This window comes from Rhipicephalus microplus, unplaced genomic scaffold, assembly GCF_043290135.1.
Source record: "Rhipicephalus microplus isolate Deutch F79 unplaced genomic scaffold, USDA_Rmic scaffold_59, whole genome shotgun sequence".
Classification (NCBI taxonomy): domain Eukaryota; kingdom Metazoa; phylum Arthropoda; class Arachnida; order Ixodida; family Ixodidae; genus Rhipicephalus; species Rhipicephalus microplus.
Window position 1 is genome coordinate 68,021 of NW_027464632.1, and position 7,598 is coordinate 75,618.

Here is a 7,598-nt window from a genome sequence, read left to right on the forward strand (position 1 = left end):
TCCTGTACCAATCTCACCACCATCAGAACACATCTTCAAAGCTATCAGCCCAAAGAAAAAAAAGCAACACACCACTCCCGGGAATCTCGAACCTCCAACCATTCCGTTAACAGCCGATTGCATTAGCCGATTGTGCCACGGAGACAATCGTGCTCCACTCTCACCACCGTCAGAAGATTTCTTCAGAGCTATCAGCCCAAAGAAAAAAAAGCGCCGCACCACCACCAGTTGGGCTCGAACCTCCAACCTTTCGGTTAACAGCCGATCGCGCTAGCCAATTGCGCCACGGAGACAGTCGTGCACCACTCTCACCACCGTCAGAACATTTCTTCAGAGCTATCAGCCCAAAGGAAAAAAAAGCGCCGCACCACCACCGGGTGGGCTCGAACCTCCAACCTTTCGGTTAACAGCCGATCGCGCTACCCAATTGCGCCACGGAGACAGTCCTGCTCCACTCTCACCACCATGAGAACATATCTTCAAAGCTATCAGCCCAAAGAAAAAAAGCGCTGCACCACCACTGGGTGGGCTCGAACCCCCAACCCTTCGGTCAACAGCCGATCGCGCTAGCAAATTGTGCCACGGAGACAGTCGTGCTCCACTCTCACCACCATCAGAACATTTCTCCAAAGCTATCAGCGCAAAGAAAAAAAAGCGCCGCACCATCACCGGGTGGGCTCGAACCTCCAACATTTCGGTTAACAGCCGACCGCGCTAGCCAATTGCGCCACGGAGACAGTCATGATCCGCCATCACCACCATCAGAACATATCTTCAAAGCTATCAGCGCAAAGAAAAAAGCAACACACCACTCCCGGGAGGGCTCGAACCTCCAAACCTTTCGGTAAACAGCCGATCGCGTTAGCCAATTGCGCCACGGAGACAGTCGTGCTCCACTCTCACCACCATCAGAACACATCTTCAAAGCTATCAGCCCAAAGAAAAAAAAGCAACACACCACTTCCGGGAGGGCTCGAACCTCCAACCTTTCCGTTAACAGCCGAACGTGCTAGCCATTTGCGCCACGGAGACAGTCGTGCTCCACTCTCACCACCGTCAGAACATTTCTTCAGAGCTATCAGCCCAAAGAAAAAAAAGCGCCGCACCACCACCGGGTGGGCTCGAACCTCCAACCTTTCGGTTAAAAGCCGATCGCGCTAGCCAATTGCGCCACGGAGACAGTCGTGCTCCACTCTCACCACCGTCAGAACATTTCTTCAGAGCTATCAGCCCAAAGAAAAAAAAGCGCCGCACCACCAACGGGTGGGCTCGAACCTCCAGCCTTTCGGTTAACAGCCGATCAAGTTAGCCAATTGCGCCACGGAGACAGGCGTGCTCCACTCTCACCACCATCAGAACATATCTTTAAAGCTATCAGCGCAAAGAAAAAAGCAACACACCACTCCCGGGAGGGCTCAAACCTCCAATTTTTCGGTTAACAGCCGAACGTGCTAGCCAATTGCGCCACGGGGACAGTCGTGCTCCAATATCTCCACCGTCAGAACATGTCTCCAAAGCAATCAGCGCAAAGAAAAAAGCAACACCCCACTCCCGAGAGGGCTCGAACCTCCAACCTTTCGGTAAACAGCCGATCGCGCTAGCAAATTGCGCCACCGAGACAGTCCTGCTATACTCTCTCCACCATCAGAACATATCTTCAAAGCTATCGGCCCAAAAAAAGTGCCGCACCACCACCAGGTGGGCTCGAACCTCCAACTTTTCGGTTAACTGCCGATCGCGCTAGCCAATTGCGCCACGGAGACAGTCGTGCACCACTTTCACCACCGTCAGAACATTTCTTCAGAGCTATCAGCCCAAAGAAAAAAAAGCGCCGCACCACCACCGGGTGGGCTCGAACCTCCAGCCTTTCGGTTAACAGCCGATCAAGCTAGCCAATTGCGCCACGTAGACAGTCGTGCTCCACTCTCACCACCGTCAGAACATTTCTTCAGAGCTATCAGCCCATAGAAAAAGAAGCACCGCACCACCACCGGGTGGGCTCGAACCTCCAACCTTTCGGTCAACAGCAGATCGCGCTAGCCAATTGCGCCACGGAGACAGTCGTGCTCCAGTCTCACCTCCATAAGAACATATTTTCAAAGCTATCAGCGCAAAGAAAAACGCGACACACCACTCCCGGGAGGGCTCGAAACTCCAATTTTTCGGTTAACAGCCGAATGTGCTAGCCAATTGCGCCAAGGAGCCAGTCGTGCTCCAATCTCACCACCGTCAGAACATTCCTTCGGAGCTATCAGCCCAAAGAAAAAAAAAGCGCCGCACCAACACCGGGTGGGCTCGAACATCACCTTTCGGTTAACAGCCGATCGCGCTAGCCAATTGCGCCACGGAGACAGTCGTGCACCACTTTCACCACCGTCAGAACATTTCTTCAGAGCTATCAGCCCAAAGAAAAAAAGCGCTGCACCACCACCGGGTGGGCTCGAACCTCCTACCTTCCGGAAAACAGCTGATCGGGGTAGCCAATTGCGCCACGGAGACAGTCGTGCTCCACTCTCACCACCATCAGAACATTTCTCCAAGGCTACCAGCGCAAAGAAAAAAAGCGCCGCACCACCACCGGGTGGGCTCGAATCTCCAACCGTTCGGTTAACAGCCGATCGCGCTACCCAATTGCGCCACGAAGACAGTCCTGCTCCACTCTCACCATCATGAGAACATATCTTCAAAGCTATCAGCCCAAAGAAAAAAAGCGCTGCACCACCACCGGGTGGGCTCGAACCTCCAACCTTTCGGTAAACAGCTGATCACGCTAGCTAATTGCGCCACAGAGACAGTCGTGCTCCACTCTCACCACCGTCAGAACATTTCTTCAGAGCTATCAGCCCAAAGAAAAAAAAGCGCCGCACCACCACCGGGTGGGCTCGAACCTCACCTTTCGGTTAACAGCCGATCGCGCTAGCCAATTGCGCCATGGAGACAGTCGTGCACCACTCTCACCACCGTCAGAACATTTCTTCAGAGCTATCAGCCTAAAGGAAAAAAAAGCGCCGCACAACCACCGGATGGGCTCGAACCTCCAACTTTTCGGTTAACAGCCGATCGCGCTACCCAGTTGCGCCACGGAGACAGTCCTGCTCCACTCTCACCACCATGAGAACATATCTTCAAAGCTATCAGCCCAAAGAAAAAAAGCGCTGCACCACCACCGGATGGGCTGGAACCTCCAACCTTTCGGTAAACAGCCGATCGCGCTAGCCAAGAGGGTATTTTCTTTTATAGCAAACAGAAATGTCATTTGTGAAGAACAGTGTGGATTCCAACCAGGTAGATCAACTCAGTCTGCTTTACTCCGTATTAAGGACAGCCTACTTCATAACTTTGAAAAAAAATTTTACACTGTGGGAATATTTCTCGATTTCCGTAAGGCTTTTGACTCGATAAAGCACGATATATTAATTAGGAAACTTCAACTGTATGGAATACGCGGGATTGCGCTTGATCTAATGAAAAGCTATCTTTGGGCCAGAAAACAATATGTACAGCTCCACAATTATAAATCTGATTTAGGCGTAATTAAGTATGGGGTTCCCCAAGGATCGATACTTGGTCCTCTACTTTTTATACTTTATATCAATGACATAGTTAACATTCAGTTCACACCAAACATAGTCATGTACGCCGACGATACCAATGCCTTCTTTTCTGGTTTAGATCTTCGCGATATTGAAACAACTGCAAATTCTTGGTTGGATAAACTAAAATCATGGCTTACAGTCAATCAGCTAGAACTAAACATAAAAAAAACTAAATTTATGCTCTTCAAACAAAAAAATAGGCCTGTAGATTATGCTATCTCTCTGGTTTTAATGGAGAAAATATTGCGCAGGTAAATAAAATTCAGTTTCTGGGTGTGTGTTTTCAAAGTGACCTTAGTTGGTCCCACCATGTGGACAACCTGCGAATAAAAATATCAAGATCGATCGGTCTAATTCGACGCTTACAGCATCTCCTTCCAGGGAGAGTTAAACGGCAGCTTTACTTTTCTTTTATCTACTCGCAAATCATTTATTGCATTTTAGTCTGGGGTACGTGTAACAAAACAAATACAGAAAGTATAATTCTTCTTCAAAAACGCGCACTAGGTTTGATAAGTACCTCGGTCCCCACTAATATGTCTCTTTTTTATATGTATAATGTACTCCCGTTCCCAGAGTGCTATAGGATGCAACTAGCCATGTTAATCTTCAAAAAAATTAAAGATAATTTCCAGATTTTTTCTGATGTGTACTTAAGCAGAGATCTTACGTATAATCTGCGTACTGTTGCGTTGGTCGGGCCAATGTGCCGGACTAACTATGGTGTACAGTCAATTAATAACCAAATCATTCTACTGTGCAACAGGATTCCTGAAATAATTGAATACGCTAAGGAGGCTAAAAACATAACACAATTTAAGAAGCGAATTTACAATGTAATAAACAGAACAGAAGTCTATAGTGTATGTAAAGGAAATATGTAATGTATGTAATATTTATAGTATTCACTGTTTTTCAACTTGTATTGTATTTCAAAATATGTTATGGTGTTTTGTACTGTCCTGCTCTACCTGCCCGAGGTGCCTCACGAAGAGGGGCCAAGTCAGGAGACACACTCTCCTTTTGCCCCCTTCGTGGGCATTTCTGCGGAAATGTCCGAATAAAATAAAATGAAATGAAATGAAATGAAATTGCGCCACGGAGACAGTCGTGCTCCACTCTCACCACCATCAGAACATATCTTCAAAGCTTTCAGCGCAAAGAAAAAAGCAACACACCACTTCCGGGAGGGCTCAAACCTCCAACCTTTCGGTTAACAGCCGATCGCGCTACCCAATTGCGCCACGGAGACAGTCCTGCTCCACTCTCACCACCATGAGAACATATCTTCAAAGCTATCAGCCCAAAGAAAAAAAAGCGCCGCACCACCACCGGGTGGGCTCGAACCTCCAACCTTTCGGTTAAGAGCCGATCGCGCTAGCCGATTGCGCCACGGAGACAGTCCTGCTCCTCTCTCACCACCATCAGAACATATCTTCAAAGCTATCAGCCCATAGAAACAAAAGCCCGCACCACCACCGGGTGGGCTCGAAACTCCAACCTTTCGGTTAACGGCCGAACGTGCTAGCCAATTCTGCCACGGAGACAGTCCTGCACCAATCTCACCACCATCAGAACACATCTTCAAAGCTATCAGCCCAAAGAAAAAAAAGCAACACACCACTCCCGGGAATCTCGAACCTCCAACCATTCCGTTAACAGCCGATTGCACTAGCCGATTGTGCCACGGAGGCAATCGTGCTCCACTCTCACCACCGTCAGAACATTTCTTCAGAGCTATCAGCCCAAAGAAAAAGAAGCACCGCACCACCACCGGGTGGGCTCGAAGCTCCAACCTTTCGGTCAACAGCAGATCGCGCTAGCCAATTGCGCCACGGAGACAGTCGTGCACCAGTCTCACCACCATAAGAACAAATTTTCAAAGCTATCAGCGCAAAGAAAAAAGCGACACACCACTTCCGGGAGGGCTCGAAACTCCAATTTTTCGGTTAACAGCCGAATGTGCTAGCCAATTACGCCAAGGAGCCAGTCGTGCTCCAATCTCACCACCGTCAGAACATTTCTTCAGAGCTATCAGCCCGTAGAAAAAGAAGCACCGCACCACCACCGGGTGGGCTCGAACCTCCAACCTTTCGGTCAACAGCAGATCGCGCTAGCCAATTGCGCCACGGAGACAATCGTGCTCCAGTCTCACCACCATAAGAACATAATTTCAAAGCTATCAGCGCAAAGAAAAACGCGACACAACACTCCCGGGAGGGCTCGAAACTCCAATTTTTCGGTTAACAGCCGAATGTGCTAGCCAATTGCGCCAAGGAGCCAGTCGTGCTCCAATCTCACCACCGTCAGAACATTTCTTCAGAGCTATCAGCCGAAAGAAAAAAAAGCGCCGCACCACCACCGGGTGGGCTCGAACATCACCTTTCGGTTAACAGCCGATCGCGCTAGCCAATTGCGCCACGGAGACAGTCGTGCACCACTTTCACCACCGTCAGAACATTTCTTCAGAGCTATCAGCCCAAAGAAAAAAAGCGCTGCACCACCACCGGGTGGGCTCGAACCTCCAACCGTTCGGTAAACAGCTGATCGGGGTAGCCAATTGCGCCACGGAGACAGTCGTGCTCCACTCTCACCACCATCAGAACATTTCTCCAAGGCTATCAGCGCAAAGAAAAAAAGCGCCGCACCACCACCGGGTGGGCTCGAACCTCCAACCTTTCGGTGAACAGCCGATCGCGCTAGCTAATTGCGCCACGGAGACAGTCGTGCTCCACTCTCACCACCGTCAGAACATTTCTTTAGAGCTATCAGCCCAAAGAAAAAAAAGCGCCGCACCACCACCGGGTGGGCTTGAACCTCACCTTTCGGTTAACAGCCGATCGCACTAGCCAATTGCGCCATGGAGACAGTCGTGCACCACTCTCACCACCGTCAGAACATTTCTTCAGAGCTATCAGCCTAAAGGAAAAAAAGCGCCGCACAACCACCGGATGGGCTCGAACCTCCAACCTTTCGGTTAACAGCCGATCGCGCTACCCAATTGCGCCACGGAGACAGTCCTGCTCCACTCTCACCACCATGAGAACATATCTTCAAAGCTATCAGCCCAAAGAAAAGAAGCGCTGCACCACCACCGGATGGGCTCGAACCTCCAACCTTTCGGTAAAGAGCCGATCGCGCTAGCCAATTGCGCCGCCGAGACAGTCGTGCTCCACTCTCACCACCTTCAGAACATATCTTCAAAGCTATCAGCGCAAAGAAAAAAGCAACACACCACTCCCGGGAGGGCTTGAACCTCCAACCTTTCGGTAAACAGCCGATCGCGCTAGCAAATTGCGCCACCGAGACAGTCCTGCTATACTCTCTCCACCATCAGAACACATCTTCAAAGCTATCAGCCCAAAGAAAAAAAACAACACACCACTTCCGGGAGAGCTCGAACCTCCAACCTTTCCGTTAACAGCCGAACGTGCTAGCCAATTGCGCCACGGAGACAGTCGTGCTCCACTCTCACCACCGTCAGAACATTTCTTCAGAGCTATCAGCCCAAAGAAAAAGAAGCACCGCACCACCACCAGGTGGGCTCGAACCTCCAACCTTTCGGTCAACAGCAGATCGCGCTAGCCAATTGCGCCACGGAGACAGTCGTGCACCAGTCTCACCACCATAAGAACATATTTTCAAAGCTATCAGCGCAAAGAAAAAAGCGACACACCACTCCCGGGAGGGCTCCAAACTCCAATTTTTCGGTTAGCAGCCGAATGTGCTAGCCAATTACGCCAAGGAGCCAGTCGTGCTCCAATCTCACGACCGTCAGAACATTTCTTCAGAGCTATCAGCCCAAAGAAAAAAAAGCGCCGCTCCACCACCGGGTGGGCTCGAACCTCACCTTTCGGTTAACAGCCGATCGCGCCAGCCAATTGCGCCACGGAGACAGTCGTGCTCCTCTCTAACCACCATCAGAACATTTCTTCAAAGCTATCAGCTCAAAGAAAAAAAGCGCCGCACCACCACCGGGTGGGCTCGAACCTCCAACCGTTC